General features: G+C 36.8%; 1 pseudogene; it reads left to right on the top strand.

Annotated features, from left to right (window-relative positions):
* Positions 1–3,140: 3,140 nt before the first annotated feature.
* On the top strand, positions 3,141–3,828 carry LOC102026168 (annotated as a pseudogene).
* Positions 3,829–17,051: the final 13,223 nt, after the last annotated feature.

Genomic DNA, 17,051 nt, shown 5'->3' with positions numbered 1-17,051 from the left:
GAAATAATGCTGTTTACTAGTTAGTCCTTGTGTCCTAAAGGTTCTTAAATACTCACTTTTCCTTTGCCTCAGTATGTGTCTTCTGTAAAAACTTCACTTTGGATGGACTCATGTTTACATAATGCACGCAGAATTTACTTGTACGTTTGGGATCAGGGGCTACATGTCTTGGAGTCTACCAGGCAGTCCTTTCTGTCCTGTGAAAAACTTATATGGAACGCACTTCATAGAATTTTATTGAAAAATGATGTTAAAATTCACTTCGTGAATTTTTTATTTCACTGAGGAAAAGGCCAAAGGACAATTTATACCTTGGTTTTCGGAAGTGGGTATGGCTTTTAAATTGGAAAACTGAAGTTCTAAACAGCCCTTCATTCTATAAGATCTCAGGTAGCACAATGACCTGTATAATCCATAGTGCCATAATTTCTATTTTTACATAGCAATACCACTAGATACTTAATGCAGCAAATTTATCAATACAATGATAATTTTCTTAATTTGCATTGTAATATTTGTAATAACACTTTGAGATTTCACTCATCAGTCTAGAATGCCTGCACTTTCCATGCACTTTCTCCATTGATATAAATGCAGAATTCTCTATGAATTCTTCCTTGTTGCTCCAGATAAAATCACATCTTTTCCTTTAATCTCATAGCCATTCGCTGTTTCCTGTAATGACATATTATGTATGCACAAGTTATTTTGTCATTTGCATATACTTCATATCATTAGAGTAGAAGCAGATTGAAGGTAGAGATGAAACATTATTCACTCTTGCAAAATCAGCAAGTTCTTAATTTTATATTAGGAGCTGCACCATTTGTTGAATTTATAACAATATTTACAGTCTATATGGATTTTGACATAAGCATTTCTTTTATTCTTTAAATTATTCTCTGAGGAAGGGACCCATTTCACTGGTTTGAAGAGGAGGTAATTGATATTCATAGACTTAGAAAAACAAAGCATATACATATAGATTACATTATTATTTCATACATGATATGATTTATATAAAGGATGTATCACACTCCATTAACAAGAATAGATTTATTTTTGCTGAATTGAATAATAGTTTCCAAATTCTTTAAAATTAACTTCTTAGTTTCTGTTAGCTATTGACATAGTGCTTACAGCTGTGGCACACTTTTAGGTTTAATATGTGTATAAAAATATTTCTGCACTTTGTTAAGTTTAGACAATCATTGGGCAATAATTCACTTCCTGATCTATAGCATATTCAAATTTTTGGGTGTAAATACTACTTTGGTCAATTTCAAGCACACGTTGTATAAAAGATTTCCAGCATACAACTAGAATAACCACAAATAATCTCAAACATAAAGTGAAACATGGTAAAATAATTAGTAGAGGATGAATTTTAGATTTTTAGTACCTCTGTTTTTACAAGTGTATGTTAAATTGTTTGAATACTTTAATTTTCAGTAGTGGTTGTGTCAGCTGGCTCACAAAATTTCTGAAAATTTAGTAAACCAATACTCTGAGCCCCAGCCTGCTCTTGGATACTGTGGGACAGGGGTCCCTGCTTGCCAAATCTAGTCTCTTCTCACTGGAACCAGCTGACTTTCCTCCCTCCCTTTCGTATTTTCCTACCAACTGTTGGAAGATGGAGGTTATGAAGCTGTAAACAAGCGTAGGTGTTGAGAGAGGATGGCATTTGCTGATCACATTTGCTGAAAAAAAAAATCTGCAAACTGATGACAAGAACTTGGCTGTGGGATCATTAAATAGAACAGTAGTTCCTCCAGAAAGTTAAGCAAATGAAAGGTTTTGTTATCATGGTAGTCAGATTTCTTCTCCCTGGTACAAAATAACCCACTCCTGCCACTTAGAGGAGAGGTTTAATTGGGCTTAGAGTTTCAGAGGATCCAAGGCAGGAGCAGCATGACAGAAGGGTGCGGTAGAGCAAAAATGCTGAGTGGGTGGCAGCCACTGCTGAACCCTGGAGCAGAGTGACAGCAAGAGACACATTGCGGAAGGCACGCCTCCAGCGACCTGCCACCAACGGCCCCGCCTGCTAACAGTACCATCTGCTATGAACATGAGGGGAAGGATCCATTGGTGAATAGCGCTCCCATGATCCGGTCACCTCTTCGTGAGTCTCATCAGGCGGTCAAGTTGACAATTAAGCTTAATGGTCTCATTATCCATTTCCCATCTTCTCTCCTAAACTACCTGTCCTCCGTGGTGAAAAGTCAGACTAGGAAATCTAACTGAAGGGTTTTTGACTACTACCTTTGGATACTTTGGATCTGTGGGTACTGTGGATCTGTGGATGAGCTTGGTACAAAATCTGACTGCTGCCTTCTTTCTTGCATTGCTCTGGTCATCTTCCGTCACTGCTTCTTCTCCATGCTGCTACCCTTAAGGAAATCAATGTATTTGCTTCATGTTTTATGTTCATACTTTGACTTCACTTGATGAAATTGAAAAGTAAAAAGCATAAATATGTGATGACATAAAACTGTGAGATAATCTTTTTTAAATGAATGATTCATTTTTTTATTTTAAAGAGAATTAAAAAACAATAACAAAATAACAAAGACAAAAACAAAACAACATGAAAACAATAGAAACATTTCTAATATTTGTATTACTTTTTATTCTCTTGAACTATTTGATCAATCTTGCATTCTTACATCTGGTAATCTGAGCAAATTTGTTGAAGAATGATTCATTTTTGTGTCACTGACCTATCCAGTCATCCAAGAAGTTTTAAATATATTTTATGTAATAAACCAAAGTTTTGCTTGTTTTTATAATAATATATATTCTACTATCAGACATGTGTGGTCTAAAGCTAACAAAAACAACTGATCAAATCCTTTAGTAAACTAATTTTTAGTCACTAAATTTAAAGGAGCCTCAGCCATATAATTTTAAAATCTAGCATTAACTTTACCTGTCATTTCAGAACTATCTTTTCAGGGCTGCCTCAGTGAAATGGTGATAGGCACTATTCCCACCAAGCTTTAGATATTTTCCCAACATCAGGGAGATCGGAGTTAGGCACAGGCAGCAGAACTTTGTCTGTGGGTGTTGTTGCCCGGGAGATTTACTATAATTCCCATCACTTTAAAGTGAAAGCTGCTCTTTCCAGCCGGCGCCAAGAGATGGGCATCTCACGGGACAGCTGGCGCAAGTGCCTCAAGACCCGGGGCAAAAGCAGACCGTACCGCAAGAAGTGGAAGCATGAGATGGGTCGCCCTGCGGCCAACACGAAGATTGGCCCTGGCCACATGCACACAGTCGCAGTTTGAGGAGGCAACAAGAAGTATGGAGCTCTGAGGCTGGCTGTGGGGAACTTCTCCTGGGGCTCTGAGGGTTGTACTCAAAAAACAAGCATCATTGATGTTGTTTGCAATGCATGCAATAATGAGCTGGTCCACACCAAGACCCTGGTGAAGACCTGCATTGTGCTCATTGACAGCATGCCTACTGACAGTGGTACGAATCCCACTACGCCCTGCCCCTGGGCCGCAAAACGGGGGCCAAACTGACTCCTGAGGAGGAGGAGATTTTAAACAAAAAAGGATCAAAGAAAATTCAAAAGAAGTATGATAAAAGGAAAAAGAACACCAAATTCAGCAGTCTTCTGGAGGCGCAGTTCCAGCAGGGCAAGCTTCTTGCCTGCATTGCATCAAGACCAGGCCTGTGTGGCCGAGCAGATGGCTGTGTGCTGGAAAGCAAGGAGCTGGAGTTCTATCTGAGGAAAATCAAGGCCCGGAAAGGCAAATAAACCTTCTCTCCTGGCTTAACTCGTATAATAAAGGTGTTTATTCTATGTTGAAAAAAAAAAAAAAGTGAAAGCTATATGTGCTGTTAAATCTATCTAATAAGTGCAGCGGAGCTCTGAACTCTTACCTTGACATATCTATAGGCACAGAAACCCTAGAAGATTTATTCAAGCAGCCAGCTTTTTACACATAGATGGGTACATGTTTTTATTTTAGACAATATCCTCTCAAAGAAAATTGACATTTTTTTTTCTCAAGGGGAAAACGCAATTTTATTTTCTATACCACATTAGGAGCACCTTGTGAAACTGTAATGTTCAGATAAAAGGGGTTGGGGGCGTCTGAATGATGGGGGTGGATCCATGACTACAGGCTTTTCTTTTTTTTTTTTTGACAACAGGTTTTAATTAAGTCCTATGAAATGTACAGCTCTCCTGTCAGATATTGTACAGCCAATGCAGAGATGCATTTCTTTATTATATAGATGTACTGATATTTTTGTTTTATCATGGATTTAATTTAATAGCTCACTTCTCCTATGCAATATAATTCTTGATCATTTAATTTTCATTCACTTTATTTCAGTACTCTGGTGGTTCATCGTGTGAAATTTATAAGAGATTGAAGAAATTACAATTATGAGTTATAAGAATCCTTTCTTTATAAAGTGCCAGGGATTGAAGTCATCCTGCATTAGTCAGTTCTGAGGGGCTGCTCTAACACCATGCATAACAGAGTAAGTTGTACTTTTCACAGAAAATGGCAAGATTGGGTGGGATGTGTGAGGACGTGTGTGTGTGTGTGTGTGTGTGTGTGTGTGTATGAGTGTGCCAGTGAAGAAAATGGTTAGAAACAAGGCCTCTGTTTTCTATACTTTTAAGTTTCTGACACCTATGGCCAGGTGCATGAGCTTGAACCTCAGAGGACATGATTGAACTAAATATCTAGGATTAATAGGAATGCTTTTAGTATGTAAAGCTCTAGATGAAGATAAATAGAATCATAGTGAAAACAGGTCTCAGTATAGGATGAGTAGAGAACAGAAGCTAGCAAAGCCTATACCTTCAGACTTAGAGCCTTCAGAAATGTAAGACACTGCATTTCTGTTGTTTAAAACTATCTGCTTGTGTTAGGTCAAGCTTGAGGACTTATGTCTGTTGGTCTCCTCATGGGAGTTACTGGACTGGTGATACCAGAATCTCTGAGAGATTTCAGAGAGACAGTGGCTCAAGCTCCTCAAGGCTCTGATGACGGAAATGCTTTGAAGAAGCACTCAGGAATTTTAAATTTTTGAAAGCTCCTTGCTTGCTGCTGAGGCATGTAGAGGCGTGGGGGCTTTCAAGTGAGTAGAGTCCTCTGGGTTGGAAAACCTAGAGGGAAAAGCCTCTGACCCTCAAAGCTGTTACGGACATGGTCAGTTTGTGAAGATAAGCAGGGAAGGGTTGGTCTCCTAGAATGACTTAGACCTGGGCCTACCACGTTGACCCTCTGGATCTCCTTTGCTGTTGAAGATTTCCAGAATTGTTGCTTCTCTTATGGAAGCTTAGTGCCTGTGAATCCACAGAGTCAGCTGACGGGCTCCTCCAGTGCAGTCTGTGTTGGAAGAGTGGCCCCTGCTCTCTTCCTCAATCTGTCAGACCCTGAGCCGTGGCCCATGGTGCATCTGCCCAGATTCTGTGCTTTTTCTCAATGAGGGCTCAGGAAGTTCACTCCTGGTTTAGAGTCCAGACAGAGGCCAACATGCATAACCTTGTGCCCTTGAACATACGTAGTTTAGCTTTCCTGAGATGAATTTGAGCACTGTAAGACTAAAAAATGGCATTGAACTGAGTTTGCTGAAATGGAAATAGTTATATATACTTCTGTTATTTTATTTGTCATAAAGTACTATTGATTTTAAAAATAATGTCCCCCGATTTTTAATGAAATCATTTTCATTCTTGTCATCTCTGCATAGATTTTTGATTTTCCCATTTTTTTCTTTTTCCCCCAAGAGGATAATTCCTATTATAAGATTTTGAGAAGGGGCTGGGGATTTAGCTCAGTGGCACAGTGCCTGCCTGGCAAGGGCAAGCTCATGAGTTCAATTCCCGTTACCAGAAAAAAAACAAAAAAACAAAAAAACAAAAAAAAAGATTTTGAGAAATTAAGGGTTTTCTGTCCTCAGGACATCAGAAATATCTGCTATTAAAATATGCTCTACTTTGTCCATTTTTAAACTTTTCCCTTGCAAATTTCATCTGTGTTGTAACTATATGAATGCATTAGGACTCTAGAAAATATTTGAACAGTTACTTAGATTACATATAGAAAGCTCTCTCACTAATTTAAACTTAAAAATCTTTAGTCATTTGAGTGACTTAAGTAAGGTTTTGGCATCAGAGACAGAATGCATACTGATGTAAATCTTGTGTGGTCTGTTTGTAGAAGTTTAAATGAATGCAAAGGAAAAAGAATACATTTGCATGTCTTTATTTTGACTATTCATCATTTATTTTCATCACATGAAGTACATCTTGCTGAAAGAAATAAGAGAGCACATGTTTAATAAAAATGACTAAAGATAAAAATTCAAAAAAAATCAGAAACGAAAATCAGAGGGCCCTGAGAAAAGGATGACACAGCAGAAGTATGTTCCCTTCTTCCTGAGGACCCAATATCTGAATGAAACAGTAATGGTTCTGGAAGGAAAAGTACGGCAAGTGAAAGAGCAGCAAGCTTGAAGAATGCCAGAGATAAGAGGTGGAGTGTATTGGACTCGGGGCATTGCTATAACAATGTTTGATTCGTGCGCTGCACAGAAGTGTTCATGTGTTGTGTTGAAATGTAACGCTGTTTTGCTTGTGCTTTAGGTATGTAGACACAAGATTTGAGAAATGATGCCTTTGATTTTATGTTTTTCACTCAACTGCCTAATATCACTGAGGAGTTGATATGAAATAGAAAAAGAAATATTCTAATACTTTTCAAAGTAAAGCTGGCTAATGTTGAAGTTAGGATTTCAATATCAATGAGAAAATTGAAAACAAAACCATAGTGATTCTCTATTTGCTTATTTTGATGTTCTTGTGGTGTTCTCTATGTTTCAATTTAAAGAAACTTTAATATCAATTTTGGAAAAAATAAAACAAAATTCCATCATCATTTTGAAGATGTTCTGAGTATTAGTATTGGAAAGAGTATTTGGCACATACAGTAGTACTTGGTGAGGTTAAAATATAGCTTCTTAGGTGCATCAAAATTCATGGTTTTAAAAAAAATCCATGGTTTTAATCCTTATCAACACTAATTGTTGTTAGTGGAACAACAGAGTATCACATTATACTCAAAGATAACAAAGATAATACTTTATCAATGCTTAGTGTTTGAAATATCACTTTTGTGGTAGTACAAGGAAATGACACATAGCACAAACTATCTGATTTACATTTTAGTTTGATATATTTTGCAAGGATTCTAAACTAAAATGGGAGATAGGCTCTGATGTTAACATTGTTTTGGTGGTACCGGGAATTGAACTCATGACCTCATGCTTGCAAGGCAAGTACTGTACCACTGAGCTCTACCCCTAGCCCCAGAGATGTGCTCTGAATGCCCTTTAATAATGTATTCTTATGTAGGTCTAAGTGGAGTATGGAATAGATATTTTAAGAAGAGGGTTATTAAAAAAATGCAGATGAAATCATTAGCATAAATTAGGGAGGCTGAAACACTTGAGGTCCTAAATCACCTTTCTCTTTGATGGCAGTAAGAGAATTCCGATTCCTTGATTTGGAGGAGAAGCACTTCCCTGTGCTGAATGGGAGGTGAGGGTGAAGGCTGTGGGTAGCAGGCATTGGGGTACTGGCAAAGGTTACAGGTCCAAGAATTACATGACCTATTTGGAAGGGAAGAAAGGAATGATCATAGCAGTGTTAATGATTTTATTGCTTTTTTTTCAATTTTTTCTTTTCTACTAGACAACCATTCTTTAGAATGTTTAGTGTACTAAATGTTGCATACCTTCCTTCCATGTTTTCTACAGGTAGGTGTATCCTGGGTGGTTCATGAAATTGCTAAGTTTCTTTATTAAAAAGAAGTGTGGGAACAAGTTTGCAGTGATTTGGTTCTTGTAAGAGACGTGAGCTCAGTGGGGTGATGAGAGCTCATTAATATATTGCTAAAATTTCTCTCTATTCCAGTAATGAAAGACATAGTTCTAATTTGGTATTGATTAATGTATTGTATAATAAGATCTTACATGTGGGAAACCATAAGCTAGACAGTGGTTGGTTAAATCAGTTAATTAAGGTTCAGAGTGGAATGCTCTGCATTCAAGTTATACTTCTTGTATTCATAGCTAGTTGTAAATGATCTTAAGATAATAGGGAATATAAAATTCTCATTAATGACAATTCTCTATCAAATTTGCACTTAGAATATAAATTATTGATGAGAGAGTTCCTGTAAATTACAGTTTACTTAAAGTAATAGTATAGGTATCTTAGATTTAAGAATTCCTCAAGAAACCATCTAGCGCTCTCTTTCGCTATAAGGCAGGGCTATGTGTGACTCTTCAATAATGACTCTTCTGTTGATTTTTAGTTATATCTTAGAATGGAAATTTTCCTTGAAATATTTCTACACATCTTTCTATCTGGTTGGTGAGTAGGAGCTGGAGGCAGTTGTGGGTTTAAGCGTGCTTGTACCAGTTGGGGACAGTTTTCTGGTAGGTTTCCAGGAATTTTGCGAGCTACTTGTTTAATGGCTTTATCAAAAATTAATTATGTAAACTTTAAATTATTTTGTAAAAAGGCAATAAATATTCAAAACCCAGCACTTTCTACTTATTTTGCAGGATTGTAGAGTTATTTAGGTTCTGAGGGTTAATTTACATTTATAGTACCTGTATCCTAGAAATTCTTTGTAGCAGTGTTTCATGTGTTAAGGATCTCTTCCCAGTTTTGTACCTAGTGATATCATGTTGGTATCAAAGAATCCATTATAGAGGAAGTATTTACCTCATAGAAATATTGCAAATACCTCAAGTTAGCCCTCATACCCACCTCTATATCCTCCTAAAGCCAGCTGTTAAACATTTAGTGGCAAGGCATGCCCCCAGGCAGAGCCTTTCATCAGAAGGTCCCTTTTCTTCTTTTTACAAGGAGGAGCAGATTTATAAACTCTTAATAATTATGTATGTAAAAATAAAACAAAACAAAAGAAAAAAAGGTTTCTCATTTTTTGGGCTGGGGGTTTAGCTCAACAGCAAAGCGCCTGCCTCGCAAGCTCAAGGTCGTAAGTTCGATTCCTGGTACCGGAAGAAAAATAAAACAAAACAAAAGAAAAACAATAATTATGTATGTAACCAATTAATATAGTAGCTAGTTAATGTATACTTGTATACAGAAAATATAATTAATGTAGTGTTTGCGATTATTGCCCTGAGTACATCTGTAAAAATTACAAACATAATGAAGCCCTTATTTAAAAATTCCATTATGAAGTCCATTTGTACAGTTGCTTTTGGATTGTGTTAAAGTGTTCATATATATTGCAGTTGATAAGTGTTAGGATCCAGAATTGGTAGTGCTTCATAGGTTTCACTTCTGAGTAATTGACTGGAATCTAGAATCCCTCACTATGAGGGAGTCCTTTCTACCTAATATTTGTTGAGTGAATCCCTTGAGCAATGCAGTACTTCACCTGTCTACATTATTCATCCCAATTAGGTCCTTCTATAAGGCTGTCAAGGAATCAGTGGCCAAAAGGTTCAAATACCTTTTGACACACACTTCTGGTTCCCCAGGAAGAGATGAGCTGCAGTTCTCCGTTGTTCTCACAGTGAAACACTAAACAGTCTCAGACGGGGCTCCAAGAAAGGGATTTATCTGAGAACATACTAAAAGGTATTTAGCTCATAATATTTATCTTCCCAATTTGAAAAAGTAATCATTGAAACAATAGGAAGCAAAATTCTATTGTACTTCAAATTCCCTTGTTTCATTTTATAGCATCTTCAGGTGGCAGATGCTAATATATTTCTGCTTACAGATGAGGGAACTGAAATGAGAGAAATTTAAGCAATGTACTAAAATCATGTATTATTATATGGCTTAAAGCATGATGCTAAAATGTGGATATCAAAACTGTATTTGTGAGATCTTCTTACTGGATTAAAAGAAAAATTGTTTTTCTGGCTGTAGGCCAAACCTGTTGCAAAGAGTAATTATATGACTAAGCTATTTTTCTTTTTTGAAATGTGGTTTTTAAAGTGTCATTCATGTGATTTGTGTGATAAGAAGAGACACTTAAATACTTGGAAATAGCTTTTTTGTTTGTTTGCCTGTTGGTAGTAGGTGGCTTTTCATATGACTGATAGATATTTTTAGGGTCCTGCAGGAGGCACCCCATTTTATCTCTTGAAACAAAAGAATGAAACACAGATAAATGTCTGCAGATTTTTACATGCTCTGTTTTCCTCATCAGAAGAACCACTTCTGGCAGTGCTTTCATGTTGCTCAAATATAACCTGCTAACGCCCCTGGCACCTGTGCACCTACACATCTTTTCTCTTCATGGCAATCTCAGCCACTAATTCTTCCTGCTCTCTGAGGGTAAACCCTTCCTTGGCCTTGGACTATGTGATTGCCAAAGAACTGAGTATTGCAGCCACATCATCGACTGTGTCTTAAATGCGGGGCCCATTACAGAGAGGCATTAGAAGCTTCTGAACCATTAGGGGGCCTGCAAACAGTCTTTTCATCTCACAAAGAGCTGTGGTTGGAAATACACAGATGGAGCTGTCCTCAGGGATGTGGTCTTCACACACATGGGCTCTGTTAAAGCATTTCACAAGAAGGAGACTTAATGTTTTGTAACATCTCACAGACCCTACCATGCGGAAGAACCTTGGTCATCTATTATTTATATGTTTGTTTGGCTGGACCCAAAGTGTCTTTATTCATACTTTTTAACTCCTTCACTACTAATGCTTTTATCAGAGGGCAGAGATTTTGTTAAAAATATAAGCAATGCGATTTAGTAGATCAATTTTTCTTTGAGAACAACACAAATACAGAATATTAATTTTCTTAGTATATTTTCCTTTATTGATGACAAACCGGTTTGGTATTTGCAAAAATGTGCACGGATTTTAGTACAAGACACTTTATTTTCATTCAGTTTTGTTTAGCAAGTAATGGTTTTTATATTTAGAGGACTACAGCAAGGGTAAAGGAAATTATATTTAAGTATATTATCAGACATCTAAACTTATTTCTTATATTTTCAGTTATTGTATAAAACTTAAGTTGATCGAAAATGTTTTTGGAAGAATGGTAGACAAAGCCTTTTGTGTAAATAGAGATACTCTTTTTTGGTCTTTTGCATCGTATTTGATGGAAAGGTAATATGAAATTTAGATTTGAATGAAGTCTTACTTGCTATGTCTATGTGTTTTACATGAACTAAAATTCAAGAAAAAATGATGGACATTTGCTCTCTCATCAGCATCAGAATTACACTGATGGATGGTTAGATGCTACTCAGTCATGACTTTCACCAAGGCGCTCAAGTGCATGCAGACTGCATGCTGCCCTTATGGCTGGGTGGGTTGTTGAATCACAACTAGAAGTCAGGATTAGCACTATGAAGGTAGCATTTATTTATTGTGCTATAACTTAACTCCAAGTGGTGGATGATGCAGGCAGAAATAGGCTGATGGCATCAGAAATAATTTGTCCAGATAAACTAAATGCAAGTGAAAAGATAATACAGTGCAAATTTCTGAGTTTTATCTGCAAAGCTAAGAAATCAAATCATTGAGCATTTGGAGATGTCCTTGATATTTGGACAAGCTCACACATGATGGAAAAAGTTTTCCAATTTTTGGCCCAACTATATTACATATTCATGTATAAATTTCAATATGTGCAACGATAAAAATTTGCAACAAAGTTCTGGATGCCAAGGTCTGAACAGCAGTAACCTGTAGACAAATGATTAATCAGCAATGTAATATTTTCTTAAGCAGAAAATATTGGAAGGCAAAAATATAAGTATGCCATGTAGCAATTCATTCTTCTCAACATTGATCAGATATACTCAAACAAAGTAGTGTGACAGTTTTATAATTCTTATATTAAAGTATTTTGGGAAATATACAGCCAAATTTAAAGAAAAAGCTAGTTTGGAAATGCCAGTAGTTCAAAGAAATATGAAGAAATTCTGGTTATTTAAGTTAATGATAGCCTATTAGCTGCCTCCGAATGTTGAAAGAAAATATTCTCCTGCACCTTGTTTTCTTCATCTGTGGCAACTTTGTCCCAGTTGGTATGTTCTGATCCACCCACTTACTAAGCTAATGTTAACACAGCCAAGATAGCATGTGTATTATCTTCAGTTCTTCACTTGTCTTCTGTTAAGACCTTAACTCATACTTATTTCCTTTTCTTAGAAGCTAGAAGAGTGAGTGATAACAATATTGTAAGATGGCTTAATACAGAAACTTGAACACTTTACAAAAGTGATCCCATGTAACTCTTTACCTACTTATTTCCCAAGTTTTTTTATTGGTTCCCAGGCAAGGTGTGATAAATGTTAACTAGTGATTCTACTTCTGTTATCGGACTGAGTGTGGAGACAGTAAGTTGCAAAGCTAACTTGTTACCGTAGCAACTATTCCTGCTACTTGTGCTTTCTGCATCCGTCAAAACAGAGGTTTGTATACTAATTTACTATGCCATGCCCTCTCCCTGCAGATGCCAGCTGCAAATTGATCTGGCCAGTTGTCCATTGAGATGCCCAGTGCATGTGCTGCTGCTCCTGTCACAGCAGTATGCCTGTCTCACCATTAATCCATGTCTCAGTTGCATTTTTGCATTACACTCTTACAGAGACTCTTGGAGGCCACCTGGAGCAGAATTTTTTGATCTGGCCTTTTACACCATATGGCTATGACTCATTTCTGTTCTAGCACAACTACTTCCATAACATAGAGAAGAGTGGTATCAGAACCTACGTAATGCGCACGACAGATGAACAGGTGCATAAAAGGTGCCATTACACGAAAGGAGTTTGGCATTAATTTAGGTGTGCAAATGACCAATTACATATTAATTGTCTACTTCCTCAGTCATTATTTAAAATTACTACCTGGGGCTTGAGAGTAGAGGCATGCTTTTTTGTATTTAATCTGCTTTTCTTTCCAAAGCAAAGCTATAGCAGTGACTGCTATATAATTAGGCTCTTTGGAAATGAGGCAAGCATGATCAAATTCTAGAAGCACTTTCATCTGAAAAAGTTGTGTTGTGTGATGCTTGTGAAAGAAGATTTTAAAAATTATTTCTATGATGATCTGAGCAATAAAATAGATTGGAACTACTTTGGTCCAAAAACATGTATACTGCCATTACTGGAAACAAAGAAATATCACGTCACAGTAAACACTTATAGATACCCAGTGGGTTTGCCATTTGCATAAAGTGAATATGAAATAGTGTAATTCCATTTTAGGGTGAGATTAAATATATTTTACATTTCATTAATGTGTTTGAGCTGACCCCCTTTTAAAATTCATAATTAATCATTGTTATTATTTTTTCAGTGCAGGGGTTGAACCCAGGTCCTTTTCACCTAGCTACATCCCTGTCTTGTTTTTTATTTTTGAGAGAAGTTCTTATTAAGTTGTTAAATTGCCCACTCTAAGCTTGAGATCCTCTTGCCTCAGCCTCCTAGACTGTTAGGATTATAGGCCCAGCTGACACTTAAATTAATACTCTGAATTCATGTCTGTGGGAAGCTCTTTTGGTGAAATTGCTGGCTGCATTATTTTTCAGTAATCATATCTATGCAGAGATGTGGCATTAATACTGTCATGAAGTGACTTCAGATTTCAAGGCATAGGAAATGTATAACAAGTCAAAATTTTTAACATTGTTTGCTGCCTCCCCAGTTTGATTAGAGATTTTAAATATCTGAAAGTTTGTGGACTCAAATATATGGCATGATTCCTGCATTCATCGTACGTGACCACAGTGCTAATAAACAGCACCCTGGGGATGTAGTTCTCGGGCTATCCCATGGCCCACAAAACTGATTTAAATTGAGTTTACTCAGTTTACTGTAAAGTAAGCTTGCTCTTTTGATCCCTCCTCACTCTCTTCCTCCTTCTTTCTTCTATTCTTCATTCATTCTTCTCTCCTTTATCAGGCTCTCACAAAGGGCTTCTCAGCCTCATCAAAGGAAAGCAATAAGGAACCACCAAGTTAGGGGCCATGGGCTCTATTCCTAACCTTATTCTGTAAAAACTGATGGCTTAGTACCTTTGAAGCAGAAGCATTCAGTCTCTATGTTTTATAAAACACTGGCGTGCAAATAAAATTAATTTGGAAAAGGGATTCTACTACTAAAAGAATCTTAAAACTCCTACTTAGAGGGTGAAGTATTTCTAGATTTGTGTAACCTTGGTGGGGATTTTCTATGTTTAAAAAGTTAAGATTTCTTTCTTTATATCTGTAACTTCTTTTTAAGGATGGCAAATCTATTTAGAAATATGCACATAAATGAAATAAACTGGTTATTTTAAATAATATCAAAACCTTATAGATATGTTTAAAGAGGAACCTAGCATGACTTAGTTTTACATAATATGTTTTTCAAGAAAAATCTTGAGAATTATAGCATACATCCCATGTGAGAGTTGAAGTAGGCTCAATACTGCATTGTCATTGTACAATAATATTTCGATTAAACTTGTTTACACTATATTATATAATTTTCAAAAGTATAATAACTGATTTCTGAGTCAGAGCAGTGTAAAGACTGTTATTTTGTTCTGAAGTGAAAATTTTGGAGCATATGATTCAAGATTATATCAGTTGAGCAAATTACTCAATTTAATTTTCTGTCAATGCATTTTCTTTATGCAGAAAACTTACTCATTTGCTCTTTTTTAATAGGCTGTTAAATCAGTGAAAGTTCAGTGTTTCCAGGTCAAATATCAACCATTTCTTATGTCTTTGGTTAATTATTATTGTCTTTGTTGATAAAATGCTGTATTATTATGAATGTTTTATATTTGAAAATGGCTATTCTCTTGAAATTCTTACTCCATGCTAATGTCCCATTTTTTTTTTTTTTTTACTTTTTAGTTTATCTTTTATTATTTCTATACACTCCTGCTCTATTTTAAATGTTGATGGACTCCTCCTTTTGTTGCATTCCCTCCAGGGCCTGTACCCTGATGTAAATCTAACAGTTGCTCAGTAGGTACCTGTTGAATTATGGATACATGATTAATTATGTTCTCTGTCTCATTAACGTGCTTTGGGTTACAGGAAGCAAAGAAACCAGGTGAAAACTGCTTATACCGTTGTTACTACAAGAGTGGTCCAGAGACTCTTGTCAGTATGTGAAGTGTTTTGTTTCTGATGTGCAAGGAACTAAGTAATTAATAGCCAGTATTTAAATACTTTTACACCCATCTGAATTTATCATGACATCCATGTGCCTGGACATTATCCTAGAAATTTATTTTTTATTGTATTTTACAATAGCTTTTGTCCTCAACTGACTGGGCATTTAAACACACACACACACACACACACACACACACACACACACACACAGACATGGACACACACAGTTCTTTTATTACAGAGTGTTTTAGAAGCACAGATTTAGAAAATGGGTATTTAGTAGTAGGTTTCATAACATAAGAAGTCAAGGATCCCAGAGTGTCCAGCAGTGTCAGAGCCCTGGGGTGATGTTTCTGGCTTTGTCTTGGTCTTCTACTCTGGTTACAATGCTCCTTCAGCAGTTGTTTACCTCCTGTTTTCAGGTAAAAATATTCAACTTGACAAGGAAATGGGCAGATGCTTAAGAACTTCTTTCTCATCACTCTCTTTTCATCAGGAAAAGAAAATCTTCTCCAGGTTTTTCCTGCATCCACTTCATTAGAACTGGGTCTCCTGCCCTCTCCCGGACCAATCCCAAGAATCCTGCCATGACTGAGTCCCCCATGGCTCCTCCTCTGTGCAGGACAACCTGCAGCTCCGCCACAGCTAGGGTTCTCTCAGCAGGAAGGACTGGGGAATGGCTGTTCTACAGATTTCTTTGAAGATCTAACATGGACATAACCACCAACCACACTTTCATTAGTGGAGAAGCATGACAGTATTTTACATAACTCTTTGTATTTCATACAACTGCACATAGCCAGCATTGTCTCCATTTTACCAATAGGGAAAAGGAGACAGAGGGAAGCAGTGTTGGGATTCTAACTTTGCATCATGGATATCTAGAACCAAGGTTCCTCTCCTGTGGCACAATGATTACTTTTGTGGTGCCTTTGGAGTGGTCCTAGTGTACATGGAGTCAGGAATCTGGAAAGGTTTGACCCAAGGAAACTGGCTTGAGAGATGGCTGCTCTTCTGTAAGCAACATGAAGTAGCTTAATGTTTTAATGCATAGTTCCTGTGTTTCTGGCCAGTGAGTCTTTGTAGTTCACTAAAACGGCATCCTCTCTGCTGCTGTCTGAAATGCTTGCTCTATACATTAATGCCCCAGAGGTCAGAGGTCACTGCTGTTTTCATGGTGTTGGGTATTATGTGGAGATAATTTTCTGTAATTCTAGAAATGAGAAAAACATTGCTTATGCACACTCCTTTGCATGGTGGATAAGTGTAACTCACTCCTTTCATAATATTTTATGGCAGTGCTCTATCAGCAGTACCTCAGCTTTTGTGGGTGTTCAAAGACCATTTTTAACCAAAGAAAGTGCTGAAAAATAACATTTGATAACTTCTTTGGTAAACCAAAAATTGCCCTGTTTATGGAATTCTTTTTCGATCTTTTGGTTTCTCATGTTCTAATTCCTTATAAAATTGCTTTTGAGACGCATTAGAGAGTGTATCTATAGAGAAATTCATTTTTTCCTATTGTGCTGCTGAGCAGGGCAAAGAAGCCTAATAGACTTTGTTTCTTCCCGCAGGTGACATTTGTTCTAGACACAGGGACATTCTTTGATGTTCAGAAGTTTCGATCGCATTGACAGCTCACCAGATTCAATGTCTCATGAGGACGCATCAAAACAAAACTTGGGGGAAAATAAGCCCATCTATTTCTAAAAATTTCCAAGTACTTTAAGTGAGCTAGAACTAATGATTTATTTTAAAGTACAAAGAGTGAAGCATTGTTTATTTATTTTACTTTAACTCATGTATAAATCTTCATACTTTTTTTTTTTTTTGGTTTTTCTCCAGTACCGGGAACCGAACTCATGACCTTGTGCTTGCCAGGCAGGCG

This window comes from Chinchilla lanigera, unplaced genomic scaffold, assembly GCF_000276665.1.
Source record: "Chinchilla lanigera isolate Chin_1 unplaced genomic scaffold, ChiLan1.0 scaffold00043, whole genome shotgun sequence".
Lineage (NCBI taxonomy): Eukaryota > Metazoa > Chordata > Mammalia > Rodentia > Chinchillidae > Chinchilla > Chinchilla lanigera.
Note: the sequence above shows the minus strand (reverse complement) of the source record. Positions and strands in the feature narration are given on the sequence as shown.